Source organism: Poecilia latipinna, unplaced genomic scaffold (genome assembly GCF_001443285.1).
Source record: "Poecilia latipinna isolate Pla-1442-1.1 unplaced genomic scaffold, P_latipinna-1.0 Scaffold1603, whole genome shotgun sequence".
Lineage (NCBI taxonomy): Eukaryota > Metazoa > Chordata > Actinopteri > Cyprinodontiformes > Poeciliidae > Poecilia > Poecilia latipinna.
Window position 1 is genome coordinate 111939 of NW_015114219.1, and position 17940 is coordinate 129878.

Sequence of the window (17940 nt, forward strand, 5' to 3'; positions counted from 1 at the left end):
ATTGATTGAATGGTAGGATTCTATCATACAGTTCAATACATTTCAGGGTTTCCCACAGCGTATTATAAGCCTGGTGGGGCCACCAGTCTTTATTTGTGCCGCCACCAGGCTAAGCATTGTTTATTTATTCTAGTTTTTGTCAAATGTTTGCATCTTTTACGACTTTATAGTTATTGTTTGGGTGTTAATCTTCCAATCTTTCAATAACACATAATTATCAAAATATAATTTCAAATTTCCCGTCAACTTTAAACTTTTTAACTCAAAAACACGACAGGCTACGGGATGACTGACTGCCGTCACACCCAACCACTGGGCTTATCAGGTTTTCTGGGGGATACCCTGCAAGCACAATGCATGCAAATATTTATTTATCACATACCAGAAAAAACAGTTACCTTCTGTTTATTCATAGTCATGGTTGTGTTTTTCTGTCTTTGTTTTAGGATCAATGTGAAGAAGAGGTATGTGTAACATCTCTTAAACAATGAGCTACACAGCAAGATAATATGCGTTTGTCCTGAATATTATTTTTTATTTTTTTGCAAATGCTCTGTTTTTTTATTGTTTCATTATAAGAGAGAACAAATATCTCGGAGGAAGCAAAGGTCTTCTTCAAGAAGCCATATGAAGAAGGGATGACCAGGGTGGGATCTCCACTGGTTGGAGCAGCAGCAGAGGCCACTGGCTTGCCACCGTTTGTGATTGATGTATGTTTACCAATGTTATTTCCATTTGAGAACTCAGATGGCAAGATGCAATTTTATATAAAAATCAAACAAAGCTTCTTGTTTTGTAACAAGACTTTTCTGTCTTTTAGAACTGAATTGGAAATTACAGAAGACAAAACAGTTTCTTCTCAACCTAAAAAGAAGAAAATCTTTTACACGAAGGACCTGTCAGGTTACAATCCTGATGGCGATCGGGCGGTAGAAAATATTATAAATATTAGAATTAATCAAATTAATAATGAAGTACGATCGCTGCATGAACAGTTGGACACTTTACGGCGCCAACAAAGACAAGATAGAAATATATTAGATGAACTCCACCAACGGTTGAGTTTATTGGATATTACAACTAATATTCTGACATGGGGAGTCGCTGATCCAGGTGAAAACATTTTTCTCTTTATTATTTTTGAATACTCTAAATACATTTTTCTATTGACCTGCTTATGAATCATTTTTTTCCACAAGTGACAGAAACCCCGAAAGTCATGCAAACACCAAAACCCTCAAAAATAGTTTTCTACGTTCACCCACATTTTTTAAAAGAGGGGAACAAATTGCGCCCGCATGTACATATCTATATCTGTGTTTTTTGATTCTGGGGAAAAGCTGCGACAATAAAATTATGGGACAAGGTTCGAAGCACTTTGACTTTGTCTTCAAAGAGGATTGTGGTGAGATGTGGTAATCTGTGTGATGCCGGGCCAAATTGCAGCTTTTAGCACTGCTTTCATAACCCCATTTTTGTCAACGGGAACTTTCTACGTTAAAATGCTCCTGCTCCCCGTCATCACGAAATGGCACGTTGCTGTTGTTTTTAACCTTGCCTTTGCCCATCCACTGAGCTGCATCATTATGATCTGCTTCAGTAAACTATGTGCCAAGATGGCAACCAAGTGTTTTTTTTGTTGTTGTTTTTTCCTTATTTACTCCAGACCCATGTGTGTCAATTAGTGGATTTAAATGTATGCCTCTTCAGTGCGTGGTTTTCTGTTATTACGTTCCAAACTGTACATCTTTATTCCCCTGGCCCACTGTATCTGCTGGCGTGAGAGCAGGCAACGAAGAAAATAGGACGACTTGAAAGGACAGGCAGACGAACCGAGACGGGGGAGAACAACATTTCCAGCTGAGTTTGGAGCTTTTGTGGAGGCCATTAAAGGAGAACTCATCTACAATGTGAAAGCCTCCGAACATCCCACCCACACATATCATTAATGTGCCGTATTTGTCTTACATCGCAACACAAGAAAGTGCAAAAGCACAAACAGCATAAAAATATAACCAGTGCTTGAGTAAGGCCGTGGACCTAAACATAGAGAGGCTCTCGGAGGAGTGTTTGTTCAGCGCGAGAAGGACGAATGTCATTGTTCTAAAAAATATGCAAGCTCTTTTCTGGTTTTAATGATGGTAGTAAAAATAATCATGTCAGGCTATAAAACATATTTACTATCATCAGTATAGAATGTAGGATAAAGATTAGACGAGCAGGAGGAGTTTAAAATAACTACATGCAAAATGTGTTATTCAGGATATTGCAAAAGCCACATAGCAACCAGAACCAAGAGTGTTGAAATTCACACAACACAAACTCATCCAACTATGAAAAAATGACAAATATGTTTATCTTGTATATTTAGATTCATATATATACAATATTCAAGCATGAAAATATTTCTTCAGATATTTTTATACCAGAAGAAATAAAATATCATTGAAATGTTTATCTCAATTCAAATAAAGAACCAAAACTTTTGCATTCGCCACAAATTGATATATTTCAATCTTTTATTCAGTTGAGGTTTCTTAAGGCTTTTTTGGTATTTAAAATGCTACATTTAGCTTTGTAGAAAATTAAAATATAACAGAAGACAAAGAAATCACCTCTAATAAAATAAGAAATAAGTGTTATGACCTGTGCAATCACTGAGAAAGCCGCTGACTTGGCCGTTGTCAAGTTGAATAAGTCACTGGTGATCACAGCTGAAGGAAAGTAGTACAAGTTGTGGTAGAAAAAGGTGTAGAAGCAATAGGATGTAATGCAGGCTTAAGAGGATTGTAAAGCAAAAGCCAATTTGGTAATTTGGTGGGAATTTACAAGGAGTGGACTGCAGCTAATGTCAGAGCTTTAAGAACCAACATACACAAAGGTATAAAGGACATGAGCTACCGGCATTATTCAGTGGTCCTCTTTTAAAGTGAAATAAAAATTTGCATTTCCTTTGAACATCTATCAAGAGTCTAGAAGAGCAGAGAGGCACAGAAGTCAAGCTGGTTTATGTCCAGTGGGAAGTTTCCACTGTTGGTGATGATTTTTGGAGCCAAGACATCTGCTGGTTCTGGCCTCCTGCTTCTCTCAAGTCCAAAGTTAGTTCAGCCATTTTAGATGCTTATAATGCATAGCTCTGTGTGTAATCTATCTATATAGCATGAGTTCAGGGACCATGGAGCAAATCGGCAATTCAAGTCAAGTCATACACTCATGAACTGGAGGGAAAAAATAGCAGCACAGCAAGTGGAGTAATGTCGAGTAGTCGGCCAAAAACAAGCAAAGATCAACCAGGAGTGGAAATTAAACATTTTCTCCATTTTTTACCGGCCACTCAGACATTTCACCAGCCACTGTTTGTTTATTTATTTATTTTGATTACAAACCCCACCAGTAAAATATATATATATTTATTTATATGAATCAAACTATATCATTCCTGCAATCATTTCCTATGTTGAACATTTCCACAACTCCCCTGGATATTTATTGAAGATGTCTCTAGTCATTTCTGAAATACATTTAATATCTGTATTAATATGTTTTCTCACTGTTCTATTTGTTTTACCAAAAAACGTCTCCAAACATGTTCATTATAAATTCCCTGGGCCATCCTGTGTTTTTCTGAAATCTTAGTGTAGACTGAATACCGAACCAGAAAGTTTGTTGGGTGATTGCATAGTGAGCTCTGTTTCCATTACAAATTTGCACAAAACTGTGTCAATATTCTGTCAATGTAAGAAAAATAAAAAAATACACACACACACACACACACACACACACACATATTTCTACTGAATAAATTAAATGGGCTACATTAAATTAAAGTCATACAAGTAATCTTGTTCACATGACAGGTCATTCAAAATCATAGCAGCGACAAATGTAAACAGTTACATGAGTTATATTCATATTTCAGTCACGGTGCTCCTTAGGGGAAATGTCTTATTCAGGCGTTGAGCAACAAACCCTTTATACTTTGGAGTGGCCACGCAACTTTTATGAACTATACAATGCCTGAGCTGCAACAAAAACTAACCAAGATCTCCTCCTACTGCCTGCTGTTTTCTTCGTAGTAACGTCTGCTTGTTGACGAAGTGATTTGTGATGTGAAAAAAGTGTTATGTGAAATGCGTGTATTTCAATTCAGATGAGAAACTACCTCATTCTAGTGCTAAAACATTTTAGAGAAAAACGTGTATTTTCAGAATTGCCTAAAAGAAGTTGAGCAAATTTCTTTTAGTAATTTCAATTTGCGCAACTTTGTGGGTAATGGAAACACATGTATGAACAAAGGTTAACTAATAATGGAGTGAAGTTCTGAGGTAGAACCAAGAGATGCTGAGGTTCTCTAGAGACTGAAACATTTCTGAACACAACAGATAAACAAAGAGGCACAATATCAGAAAAACCATGTAGTGGTGACATTATCGGTTATTCCTGTGATGCCAACATCAGTTGTGATAAATCCAGGTTTTCTCCCCGCCCTCTCATCGTTTCATCTTTACTTACTGTGACATTTAGCATGTGAGCATCCATTGTAGCAAGAGTTTATCCAACAAGTTGAATATTACACTGACATAAAAACCGCAAACTATTGACACTTGTAAACGATTTTACAACAATTATTGCATTCTAAGATGCTGTGACGGCCCTGCTGTGTGGCTGTGTGGCAGGTAAATTGTTTGTCAATTAAGGTCCTTGATTGTGGGAGGTGCCTCTGATTATGTGGCCAGCAGAGTCCTGTGGGGGCCAACCGGGTCCATGACTGGGGGAGCACCAGGCTGGGGGGAGGCTAGGGGAGCACCAGGCTGGTTTATCACATCTTGGGCTGCCGCTCATTATTCCCTAGACAGTAATTTTTAATAAATGCCTCTGAAGGCTGAATAATTATTCTGGTTGTCGTGTCCTCCCTATTTTTTGTTGCGGCCGTCTGAGCCGGGCCGTAACAGATGTACTTTGTAAAAGTAAAATTGCACATGTTATCTTCACCCTGTATCAGCGGTAATGGAAAAGAGGTTGTTGCTTTTATGCCAATTCACCAAGTTAATCACTTGTTTTTCCTTCCCACCTGTGATCGGCGAGACTCTTCACCGTAGTGGACTGTCCACACACTGTGTATCCGTCTATTGATGGGCTGCTTCATTCATGCTAAGGTCTTCAAAATGATAAATGGTTCTCTCTCAATCTTACTTCAATTGAACTTCTGTGGGACCAGCTGACTCACATGCACACTGATTTAATTTTCCCCTCCTGTTTCTCCTGTGTTTTTTTTTCCTTCTTCTTTTTGTCAGTGGGTTTATATTTATTTAATTTCTCTGACAGCAAATAGGGCTGGCTTTGCAGCCAGTCAGTTCCAGTCAGTGATCAATTTGGAAAACCTGCATTATTTATACCAAATGAACAAGAAGCGTCGCTTTGCTACTGAAGTTGCGCCAGGTGGAACCATCTCTCAAGGTCAGTCAACAGCAGATGGCTACAGGGACAGAAATTTACTGGAAGAGGGCAGAAAGAAAAAAAAAGACAAAAGTTTGTTGGTGAGATATATTCTCCTTGTCTCAAAGTTGCTTTAATGAATGTTTTGCTTCTTACTGGAAACACACAACATGAGATCCACACAACCTTTCATCAAAGTATTCATCTGTTTCACAGAATAAAATGTCCTGAATTCTTTTTAAAGCACTTGATTGTGGCACAGCAATGTAAAGTTATACACAACGGTAAAGTAGAAAGACATTGGAATGGGTTTCAACACTTTTTTAAAGGGTACCTAATATGCAAAATTGACAATTTTCACTTTTTTGTACTTCCACTGGGGTTTTCACTGCTTTTGAAAATGGTCAAAGCGCTTAAAAAAGAAATGTAGTTGGATTTTGTCAATAAGTTTGTCAGGAATGGTGTTTTGACAGGAACCATGAGGCTTTCTCCTTCGTCTCTTAATGCTTTTAATCTTCATTTCAGTCAAAATTCTCAGATCGGACTCACAAGGTACAACCAACGCCAATAAATTCAGAATGAACTCTGACTAGACTCAGACACAACTTAGACGAGACTGCCGCGCCAAACCTGAACTTAAATCACTAAGAAACAGGTGTAGCAAATTACTAATCAGGGGACACAAGGAACAGAGAAGGAAAACAGGAAGCACACACAAGAAAACACTTGAAACCTAAAATAAAACCTGACTAAAAGTAGCGGAACACAGGAAAAACCCCACACAGAAACAACCCCATAACAAAGTTAATGTTTTTGATGTCTGTAAAATGAGCCACTTCAAAAACCTTGTAAAGTCACAAATCAGCAGGCCGTTCCCCTCACCTAGCAACCCAAGCAGAGCTCCAGCACGTTTGGTCAGCTGGTTCTACCGCAGTATGACGTCAGCTAAATGCTGCATTCTTGTTGATTGTGCAGGAGGCGCCACTTCTGCTCTGTTGCATTTGAAAGCCATTTTTACATGAGAGCGTAAACGTTGAGTTGGTGGGCATTTAAAGTGACGAGGCCCTTGGAACAGCTCGTTCTGAAAGGAGCTCAAAGCAGGCAGAACTGAGCAAACTAAAGTCTTGTTATCTTGTATAAGAAGGATTTTGTTAGTTTTCTGCCACACAGATCATGTAGCCCAGAAAGTTCAATCTTGACCTCATTTGACCGAAGCACTTGTTGTCTTCTACATGGTTTGTGGAAAACGGCACACAGTATTTTTTAGGCTTTCATTTAACTGCTTTCTCTTCTCTACATTTTCATAACGACCAGATGAAGGTGGATGACTCAGTTGTCCTGTGGATAGATTATTCCTCCTGCGCTGTGAATCTCTGCAGTTCCTCTACAAAAGCCTCTTGGTTGCGTCTCTGATTGATGCTCTGCTGGCCCAGTTTGTCAGATAAGCTGGACAGCCATGTCTTGATAGCGTTGCAGTTGTGCTATACTCTTTCTAGTTTCATATGTTGAATTAGAGACTGAGGTGTTGAATGCTTAGGGTATTGTTTTACAACCTAACCCCCTCCTTGGTCTTCATGATGCCGTTTGTTCTCTAATGTTCTCCAACAATCCTCGGAGGCCTTCGTAGAGCAGCTGAATGTAGATGAATCACAGAGAGACGGACCCCGTTTACTGGCAGCAGGTATCTTCTTAATTTTGTGCTTCTTGCTTTGTCCCAGTCTAGCACATAAAATGCACTGGAAAATGTGTAACATGAAAAATGCAACATGATCATGAGGTGAGATGCTCTGCGTGTTCTGACCTACAACATGCTGGCAGCAGTAAATCAGGTGCAATATCAGTACAGACAGTGGTAGCATTAGCAACACTACATCGACTAAGAGTACCGCCAGCACCACTGAAAAGCTCATTTTTACCGTAATACCCGGTAACCGTGGCTCGTAAAGTCCAAAAAGACAAACATTTCTTGTAGTTGGTTTGCATTCAGACTGGTCTGTTTTCACGCCAGAAGCAAACCACACCTCAAAAAGTGGGTTTCAATCCAGTTGTTCAGTCCACATCATGGTTCTCTTGAGTGTATTCACACCTGCATTAAAGGTCCAGACCAATGGGGGAAACAAACTCTTGCTCTCGGGAACTCTTGGGAAAACGACCTTTGGAAAAAAGGAACATCGTGTTAGGTGTGAATCCACCCTTGGGTTGTTTATTAGCCACGTTGTGTGACTCTGTAACAGGCATAATTATTGTTTTATTTCCTGCCTTCTCTCATTGCTGTAAGGCGTCATGAAAGTTTTAGCAGTCATGGTCCAGTAATGGGAGGCATCGCATCCATCATGTACATTATTACAGTGACCTATATTTAAATCCTGCCTGGTCTTTGTCATCCCATCCATCCCACAGTTCAGATCGTCACTCTTCTTGAACATTTTACGAGTAATCGTTTTGTACAAAAAATGGAAATAGGACCCTCATGCTTCACCGGATGAGTTTGTGTTCCAGGTTGGGGAAAAAAAATAACTGCAGAATGACTAAATGTAAATGGTCAGAGGGATTTAACATCGCTGACACAAAGGTCAGGCTATGTGAACAAAAGTGAGCAGAAGGAACATTTTTCATTCAGACTCTAAAGGAAGCTTTGGATGAACAAGCACGTTTCACTCATTTTTTTTACTTGTAAATCTAAATCTGATTTTATCCAATCTTGTTGATGCAAAAAGAGTCATTATGAAACTTTTTATAACAACCAGAACCTCAGTAAATTTCAATGTACTGTGATGCAGACTGCAACACGAATTAGAATTAGAGAAGAAAAAAATGCTTGTGGCACCACTTAATTTGTGAAACGATTTAATAAGTGTCATTTTGTCTTGGTGATGGTGCTGCCCCTCTGCGACTGTGGTGGGGGGAGTTGGCATGGTAACCCTGGATAGTAGAGGCCAAGAGGCAGATGTAGAAAGCTGCTGCATTGCTTAGTTGCAGGCTTTATTCTGCATAGCATATTAAGTAAATATCATTTTGTTTGATAAATTGTTTTACAATATCTATTATAACTGTGGCACCAACTAACCCAATATTGAATAAACCCATTGAAATATAATTTATCAATTATTCTTAACAGGTTTTTAGCCCATTTATGTTTTTTATCTATTTTAACTTTTTAAAGACTGTAACTTTTTTGTGAGCCTAACAGCAACAGAACACAGACTTTATTTGTTCTCCTGATCATTTGTACCCCACTAAAGTGCAATGTGGACATTCATTGCTAATAATCGTGGTTTGAGGACACACACATCTTTATTGTACATATTGCTTCAATGTGTGTAATAACTAATAATTTGGAGGGAATAAAAGAAAAACATTTTCTATCATGAGTTTGGGCAGCATAACAAACCACTCACATTAGGTCATCCCAGTGCTGCCGCCAAATGACAGCACTGACTAGCATTTGGACACCACACTCTTCCATAAGAGGGGGTAAAAATGAGCCGCATTAGAATCAATGCTTTTATATATCTCGTATTATAAGTTTGTCCACACTGGAATGATTTTAAAGTTCAGATCATTTTATTCGTAACTTTTTGAGCATTTTTTAAAAACTTGTGAAAGTTGGAAAAGAAAACTGCACAACAGCAGTTGAACAAAATGAATATCTATTTTGCATACATGCGTGTGTGTGTGTGTGTGTGTGTGTGTGTGTGTGTGTGCAGGAGTAAGAATCTCTTCATCTAACATCAGTAGGACCATTTCAGTGGTATACCTTGGAGCTATGACACCTTGGATGAGTGAAAATAAAAGGAAAAGAATTGTTTGAATATAAGCAAACCTAATAATCAATATGGACGTACACAGGCAAAAGCCAATACACACAGCAACAGCAGCTGGTTTTGAACACTATAAAATAGAGCCCGGGTGCTCAAATTCGGGCCTGGAGTGCTGGTGTCCAGGGACTCTTAAATGTCTCTCCCTGGTCCCACACAACTGAATCAAATAGCTGAATCACCTGCTGAGACCTCAGTCAATTTTTCCAGAGTCCTGCTAAAGGCCTAATTGTTTCACTCAGGGTGCTCGTGAAAAACTTCCCTGCCTGGAGGACCGGTCTTGAAGACTGATTTAATCATGAAAATAACAAATAAAATACATAAATGACACACAGGTACACACTATAAAAAGGGTAATGCTAGCTAGTTTAGGAAAACAAAAACAATGGTGGATGATAAATAATGAGAGCTTGTTCTTCTCTGTTGCTACAAACAAGCGAAGCATGAGAGAAAAGTCAACACACTGCACTCCTCCTGCTGAGCTGCTCCTACGTGCTCATCCAGGGGAGTGAATACTGCCATTTTGATTGATAATAAATTAGCGCAAAATGAAATTATAAAAATAAATTCGCTCAATGGAAACAAGTTAATTTTTTCAATAAAAAGTTTTTGCAGTAGAACGAAGTGGCTTTTCAGCCGTTTCAAAATCTGTGTATTTCACAAAACTGCAATGGAAACATTTTTTTTTTCACTTGAAAGAAGTCACATGAATAAACAATCAGATGTTTCTTTAAAAAATTAAGAAGACAACAGGAAGTGTTTGGAGGACGATGGTCCAGCCTGATTTTTAATGGATTTATCACACGAACAAATTTATTCATGTGTGATTTTAATTACGTTTATTTAATGCAAACACAGCGATTAGACCTGCAGTCTAGTCTGTGTGATCCACTAGATATGTGTTGCTGCCAGCCACAAGCTGCGGTTTCATTAACTATATGCAACCCAGGATAAAATCTGCCCTTGAGCATCCCTTTACTGCTCCAGATGCATTACTATTGGTTAGTATGAGAGTCATTTAATTACATGATGGATCCAGCCAATCACTGCGTCTGGAGTGGTAGGAATACAGGCCTGCTCCAGCTTTCCCCAGTCAGGTGAGAGAGGGAGACAAAGCTCCCAAACAACTAAAGAACTCTGTTCTTTATGCACTTTAAGGCTCACAGTACAAATATGATTTAGATCTCAACTACCAGTGAGGTTGGAGCCATGAAGTTTGTCATGCACTGAACTGTGAACGGAATCGGTGAGTAGTGAATGAAATGTTTGTTTGTAGTTGATGCTAATTGTTTGGGTGGCATTTGGAGCCAGTTATTACCCGATTCAACTTATAAAACTCAATATATGAGTTTAATGTAAGTGTTTATGTCAAATGTCTATGTTGTCTTAAAGACATACAGGTTGTGGATATAATTGCATCTGATTTGTGTACACAACCGTTGAAAAAAAGACTAGCTAACTGTCCGTTGAGGACAAATTGCACTTGGACATTTTCCCCCTCATATAGTTGGACAAATAAATTCATGGACTCTTTCGTTGGACATCATGCGGACCGGCGCCATTTAGTGGGGACATTTGGATCTGCCTTTTTGCATGTTTGAAAACACTGTGCACATCCATGTTGAAAGTTAACTGCAGTATAGTGTATTTGTATTTTCTTGGGTTCTTCTATGTTTTGTGTTTTTGTGGTGTTCACTTTAATTTCTCCTAAATATGGTTATTCTTTGTATTGTTTGTACTAGTCTCTGGCATCAACTCCAGTAGTCGTCTCTGGTCTCCTGATTTCTGATTTTGGTAAAAAACACCAAATAAGAAGACAAGAACTAGTAGGAAGATGATGGTTCATTTTTGACCCTGCTTGGATGTAGTAAAGTGAGCATTTAATTGTTGTAAAATCCATTGGAGCCCAGATCAAATTTACTAAACATCATTCTTTGATTGTCAAATTAGATTCTGTTAAAGTTTGCATGGTCTGAAGCCTAAAAAATGCTCATCTGCCCTCCCAGATCAGTGGCCTTGCAAAGAGGACAATAGGCTGTTGACTTGATTTCTTATTACCTGTGGAGGGAAATCTCCTCCATCTTTGATTGGGTGCCGTAATGGAGCGTAATGAGAGAAGTGAGGTGTCCGCAAACGAGTAAAGCAGCACAACTAGAGGACCAATTTCTCTGTAAATTTGTTTGTTTCCAGGGTAAAACGGTTTCCTCGTCGTACCAGCGTACCAAGATAAAAACCCAAGGGAAAAGGTTGGTGTGTCTGTTTAACAAATGTTGTTCAAATGATGTGCAGGCATTTTTTTTTTTTCTGGTTTGTTGGGGTATATCTGTTATAACATCTCGTGCTTTTTTTCCGCCCTCCTCTCCCCTCCTCGTATCTCCTCTGGGACTTTTCTGCGTGTATCTTTCCTGTTTTCCTCGCCATCATCCAATGCAATTTTCTCTTTATCAACATTTGATTTTCATCGAGTGAGCTGTCCTCTGCACAGGCGGCACAGAGCGAGACAGGAGCAGGGAGGGAAGGAGGGACGAGGAAGAAGGCAAGACACTATTTATCTGACTCTGTTCCCTCTTTTGATCTTTAATCACTTTTTATCTCTCTTCCCCCTGGTTGTCTGACACCAGTGCACCTCTAACTGTGGCCCCAATTTGTTAGATATGACCATTAGTTTATGTCAAGTTTACCAAGTGTTGCCCCTTGTAGTGCGATGCTTGTCAGTGGGTTTTTCTGTGATATCTGAGATGCTGCAGCAAAATATCAGAAGTGTACAACTGCAAACACATTGCAATTTATATTAAAAGGTGAAAATGTAATTTAGATTATGTGTGATAAAAACCTCCAGGGTTTAATCTCATCCTTCTGTAACATACAGTGCCTTGCAGGTATTCATAGCCCTTGATGTTTTCTACATCTATCAGGTTCTATGTGACCTGATGAACACAAAGCTGTACAAGATGGTGAAGTTAAAGGAAAGGCTCCAATGTTTCTGAAACTTCTGAAAAGTCTGGTGAGTGAAATTGCATATTTTGGTATTGATCCAAAACTAAGTAACTACAGGGACAGTATAGGTGATACCAATACTTGTACCGATACTTACTATTTAAGTATGATATATCACCAAACCTGTTTATTTTGAATTATCTTGCTAAAACCTTGGACAGAATTTAGATCAAGTTTATAGGTGCCTAAAATACTAAAACATATTTGCATGACAACCAGAAACAATATATGAAAAACATGTGTGTGCATTGTTTTCTAAACAAACTACAATGCAAAAGTAAAAGTCCAAGAAACAATCTTAAACTAAAGAATCAATCTTATCACATTAGTACCGATCCGACACTGATATTGATGTGGTATCGATATTTTTTCTAAAACTCTGCTTTCAGGAAGTCATTAGCACATTGCTATAACTATCTATTAACACTTTAACAACGTTTTTACCAGTGTTGCACTAACAAGTAGCTCCTATAATGAGCTCCACAAATGCACAGTTCAATCAGCTGTTTGCTAATTGCTGCTGGCTAGTCTGAAGGAGCTGAGTGGATGATTTGAAGTTTGGAAACTCCAGCAATGAGAAAGAGCTTCACCGTTGAAAGCTGCACTGGCCCCTCCCAATCGCATCGTACAGCTGAATGGTTGCCACGGGAGATTAAAGGATTTCTCAAATATGATTTAAAGAATCAAGGCAGCACTCCAGCTATGTTTTTGTTGATGGAACAACATATGATGTAAAGCTCAAAAAGTCAATTTTACATAACACTACCAGTTCAGCCAGCTTTGTACAGTTATCCTGTATCGCCACACAATGTTACGCATAAAGGCCAAAAAGCTTCACCAGTTTTTCTTCTTGCCACTCTTTTACAAAGGCCATTTGTAAAGGGCGTGACTTACATTTGTCGGGTCTACAGGTTAGCCTGCCTGGCTTTGGTTCGCTGCAGCACTGCCAGGATCACAATTATCTGCTTGCATGACCGGTCAGTTTAGGTCGGTGGCCATGTCTTTGTAGGTCTGCAGTTGTGCCATAATCTTACTGTTCTCATTTAACAATTGTCCATTGGATGTTAAAGGCTTATAATATTGCTTTATATATGGTTGCTTGGTTATCCTATCAAACCCCACACTTTCCTAAAGATATACTGTGTGACTGACATATTCAGTTATGAAGAAACCTTCATAAATAATATACATTTAAAGGGGCAGTATTATAGAATATTGACTTTTCTGAGCTTTTAAATCATGTTATACTATTTCCACATCAAAACCATAGCTGGAGTGTTGGCTTGATTCTTTCATGCATCTTTAAGAAATCCTTTAATCTTCAACGGGAACCATTCAGCTGTGCCAAACACTCGGGTGGGCCTAGCTCCGCCTTCAAGGCCAAAGTTCCTCCTCAGAGCTTCCTATTCACAGAGCAACCCTCCCCAACCATCAGCTCCTTAAGACTAGCCATCAGAAACTAGCCATCAGAAATTAGCAAACGTTTGATGAAATTGTGTGCCTGCTGAGCTCATTTTACGTGCTATTTCTCAGTGAAACCTTGGTAAAAACATTGTTAAAGGGTCAGCAGAGGAACACCGTTGTGAGGACTTCCTGAAGGCAGAGTTTTAGAAAGAGCAGGACGTTTTAAAGCAAGAGGCCCAATTTCAAGACATTAAAGAAATTTGAGATCAAAATTTAAAGTCATATTTGATATGTAGCTTTTTTTTAACAACTGAAGGCAACAGTTACCTGATTGTACTATAAAATGATACTATGTGGCTGAAAACCACACAATGCTGCCCCTTTAAAAACCACATCCATTAATTAATATTTGTGAAATGTTAAAGTTGAGAGATCTTTAGAAGTACCGTGGTGAATTTTTAATATCCTAATTAACATGTGCTGTAGTTTCTCATTGGCTTCCAATTAGACACAAGAAGCTAGAAAAATCCTGTTTAAAGGTCAGTCAGATAAATTGTTAATGTTAAACATATCAGAATGAGGTTGAAAACAAGGTTGTTCTCTACCAGCTAGATCATTTTTCAACTGAATCAAAAGTTTCAGCAGCTAATTAGGTTCATACAACTCTGAAAAGTTGCTAAAAAAATCTCCATTGCAGTTGACTATTTAATGTCATGTATCGGTTTTACGCAGTAAATCATCATTAAAGTGGAAATAGAGGAATCTCTTGCTCTGTGTTTATATTCTGCACACCTAAATAGCTTTGCATAATTTACTGTTCAAAGAGCATTTAGCCATAATGTTGTCTACTCTTATGTAAAGAGAACCGAGGATGTGGATCTTCCAGGATGTGAAAAAGTGGCTCCATTAAATTAAGTTCAATTACTGGCTCTTTATGCCAGCACCTCTGCTGCTGGAAGCTCCAACGGATTTTTCTTCTTTCCCACCTCATCCAATAAACAGCAAACTTCCTGCTGATTTATAGGTGTGGCAGAAGCCTCTGCAGAGTCGTTTTAACGAGTCATTTAGGAGGAATTTATGTTGATAGTCGAGTAGAAAAGACATGAAGACTGAAGAGTTTGACAGTTTCTAAATAGAAACATGTACAGTAGCTAGCTGTTTTGTTGATGTAAAAAAAAAACATTCTGGCATCTGTTATGCAAGGTAAATAATAGAAACATTTGTTATTCCAATCTTAAAAAACAATTCTGCTTTTTATCTTACAAAGCAAATGGCATTGAAGAGAAAAGTACCTCTATGTCACATTAGCAAAGTTAGCTCAAAATCAGACGCTAGCAGCACAGTGACATCCTACTTCAAAACAAGACGCAGTCAGTTCAAACTTTGAAGAGCAAGAAGTTGCTGTTTTATTAGTTTCAGAAAACATTGTTTTATAGCTATATTTTGTTATTTTTAGTTACATGAGGATTGATTTCATAGTACTTCATGGTGTTTTGCTAATTTGCCCTTAAACGCACAGTTTGGATTTTTTCTCTCAGTAACATCTCTCTTGGTTTAAAATAATTTATTATTGTAAGTGAAGAAGGCTAGGCAGTAAGACTCCTGGGTTCAGCTAATTAAATATAAAACAAAGTGACATATGATTCATATATTTATTCATCACCTTTTCTGTCATTTTGTGTTTCACAGGAAAAATAAATCAGAAAAAACGAGTGGACACAGTTTTTGCTAACATTTTGGATCAGTGCAAAAAAAAGTTTTTTTTGGATAAATCTAGATTAGGAGTTAGCCAACCACAGTTCTCATTACTGCATTGTTTCCCATTATATAGGCAGTACATCTACTACTTTTACTACTGAGGCATATTTTATAATTGAGTTGTAATTCATTTAATAGGTGCCGACCAACGCCTTCCAACTTCTCCTGCTGACTTGGTTTTCAGAGGCAGAGAACTTGTAAATGAGGTGAGTGAATTTGTGGGAAATTTTTAATACACATTTGATGATTTCAAATATTATTAACCACCCAAAGGTAAACCAGAAAATAAGCCCACTCCTTGGAACTGAGAGAAGCATCACTGCTGCTTAGTTTCCCCAGACAAAGTGTCTGGATGGAGAGACCAACGACAACATCAAGAGGTAAAATCTATGATTTCAGTCTGTTGAGGAAACATATTTTCTGTTCTTTCACAGCGGTTCATGGTTTTTTGGGGGGGGTTCTGCTGCTTACATTGTAGCGCCCTAAAGAAGGTGGTCAACAATCAACAGAACAACTGGGATTTGATCTAGGAAGCCACACGCTTTTCCCTGAGGTCGAAACTACACACCACAACAAAGTGCTCCCCATTTCATCTGATGTGCATTTGGGAGAGAAACAGTCTTCCCTTCAGAGATTGCAGCCGACTTGACGCCAAGTATCTGGTTCAGTCTCATGACTTTAGGTGTAAATCACAAAGAAGTCTTCCTTCTAAATACGAGGAAACGGGGAAGAAAAGTGGGAAGAATGGAGCCAGATTTCTCTGGCCAATATACACTCAACTCTGTTTGTGGAAAACTATCCACTCTGAAGAATTCAGAAGGAACAAGTTTTAAAATGAAGTTTAATGTTGGCCATTCAAAGGCTTACAGAAGAGAAGACAATAGAAGCCTATAAGCTTTGAAGCGACCAAGACACAAACTAACCTGGAAACTCGCAGCATTTGAAGCCTCCAGAGAGGTAAAGTTGACTACCGTACAGGCAGAAAAAGAACCCGTAGTCCATAACCCATAGACAGATATGAAAGTTGATACTCAAGAAGGTCACAACCTTGAGTTTCTTCTCACCGCTTTGACACCAGTTATTCATTTACATGGTTGTCACCAAGTATTAAAAGAATGACACCAGTTCCTATTTTGCATGATGATTGTTTCTTGGATGCCTTCGATATGTAGCTCATTAACAGAATGGCACCTGTTCTCATTTGACATAGCATTGGGCTAATTAAACTTAAACGCAAAAGTTGCTACAACAGCTTAAATCTGATGCTGCTCCATCTTTGGGGCGACTGTGGTTCTGTGGGTAGAGTCGTTGCCTTGTGACCAGAGGGTCTTAGGTTCAATTTCAGCTTCCTCCTGTTAACCCCAGGTTCCCTACCGATCTGCATGTCTGTGTATGAATGTGTGAGCATTTGGTGTGAATGGATGAATGTGACTATAGTGTAAAGCACTTTGAGTGGTCAAAATGATTGGAAAACCATTATGTAAGTTCAGTCTGTTTACCAGAAGAAAGTTCCACTCATGTATTTTTTCCAGGTTTTTTGTCATTTTGTTCTGTGGTTCTTGATGCAACGCCACCACAGGTGAAGAGGTGAACAGGTTTTAAAATTGTTTGACCCAGTGCAATGTGAAAGAGACTCACACCAGCTGAAAATGTAACAAACTTCAGTCATGGTCCCCAATCGAACCAAGTGTACCAGAGTAATGTGAAAACACCTTTAAGCTTTCATTGATCCACCTCAAAAGGATCTTGGAAAGTTTGTGGAATATTTGCTGTTTTTTGCCTGAAGCTTCGGTATGCACAATTAATAGGGCAGTAATTATTTTTCTGATGTAGGTCTATTTGGCATATTAAAGCAAATTTAGAATGCCAGTCTACCTCCTCAATAACACACATGTACACACCTCCATAAGCATGTGCATACACACAGCAGCAGCTATCTTTGTCTTCACTTTTCAAAAAAAAGGAAATATCTCATTTTGCTTTCATGCCTTAAGTCATCTATAATGATAAATTCATAATTCAAAATCCTTTAATGATGTGATTAAAAAGTAATTTGAGCCTTGTTGCATGGCTCTGCCTCCCTTTCCCCAACACACACTCACACACCACCTTCTCCCTTGCCATTATGCTGACATGTCTTTTTGGATTCTGCACTTTGTTGCCAGAAAAATAATTGTTTCTTTTTTATCACAATAAGTAATCTTAGATCTCCGACTACTGGCAACTTTGGTCATTTAGGTCCCATTCTACTGTCGCCATATGTCCACAGTCAGATGGAGCCCAGCTTGTTGGCTAGCACAAGCGTTAGTAGGAAGGTAGCTAACAGAGGCTAATTGGCAAAATTGCAGCCAACTAGAGATGGCAATTAAACCTGGATGGCATTTAAATGTGATCAATTTCCGATTTCAATGGTACCCTCATGGGAACTTACAGGCTTCTTGAGATAATAAAACATCAATTACAAGAATTTTGACCTTTGTCTAAAACAATCTCTGCATAATATTACTCTGACTATCCTTTAAGTACG

At 38.6% G+C, this 17940-nt stretch overlaps 3 long non-coding RNA genes across 3 annotated transcripts in view; all 3 read left to right on the forward strand.

Moving 5' to 3' along the window:
* The window catches only part of LOC106963947 (uncharacterized), a 1222-nt gene extending 357 nt beyond the window's left edge, over positions 1-865 (forward strand). Inside the window, exons 2-3 of the long non-coding RNA XR_001428291.1 lie at positions 580-710; positions 821-865. This is a non-coding gene — a long non-coding RNA (uncharacterized LOC106963947). The remainder of the gene's footprint in view (positions 1-579; positions 711-820) is intronic.
* A 4525-nt stretch (positions 866-5390) lies between these two features.
* On the forward strand, positions 5391-11791 carry LOC106963948 (uncharacterized). Its single transcript, XR_001428292.1, has 3 exons — positions 5391-5457; positions 11445-11500; positions 11721-11791. It is a non-coding gene; the product is annotated as an uncharacterized LOC106963948 (long non-coding RNA).
* A 382-nt stretch (positions 11792-12173) lies between these two features.
* On the forward strand, positions 12174-16504 carry LOC106963949 (uncharacterized). Its single transcript, XR_001428293.1, has 4 exons — positions 12174-12258; positions 15552-15619; positions 15687-15793; positions 15892-16504. It is a non-coding gene; the product is annotated as an uncharacterized LOC106963949 (long non-coding RNA).
* Positions 16505-17940: the final 1436 nt, after the last annotated feature.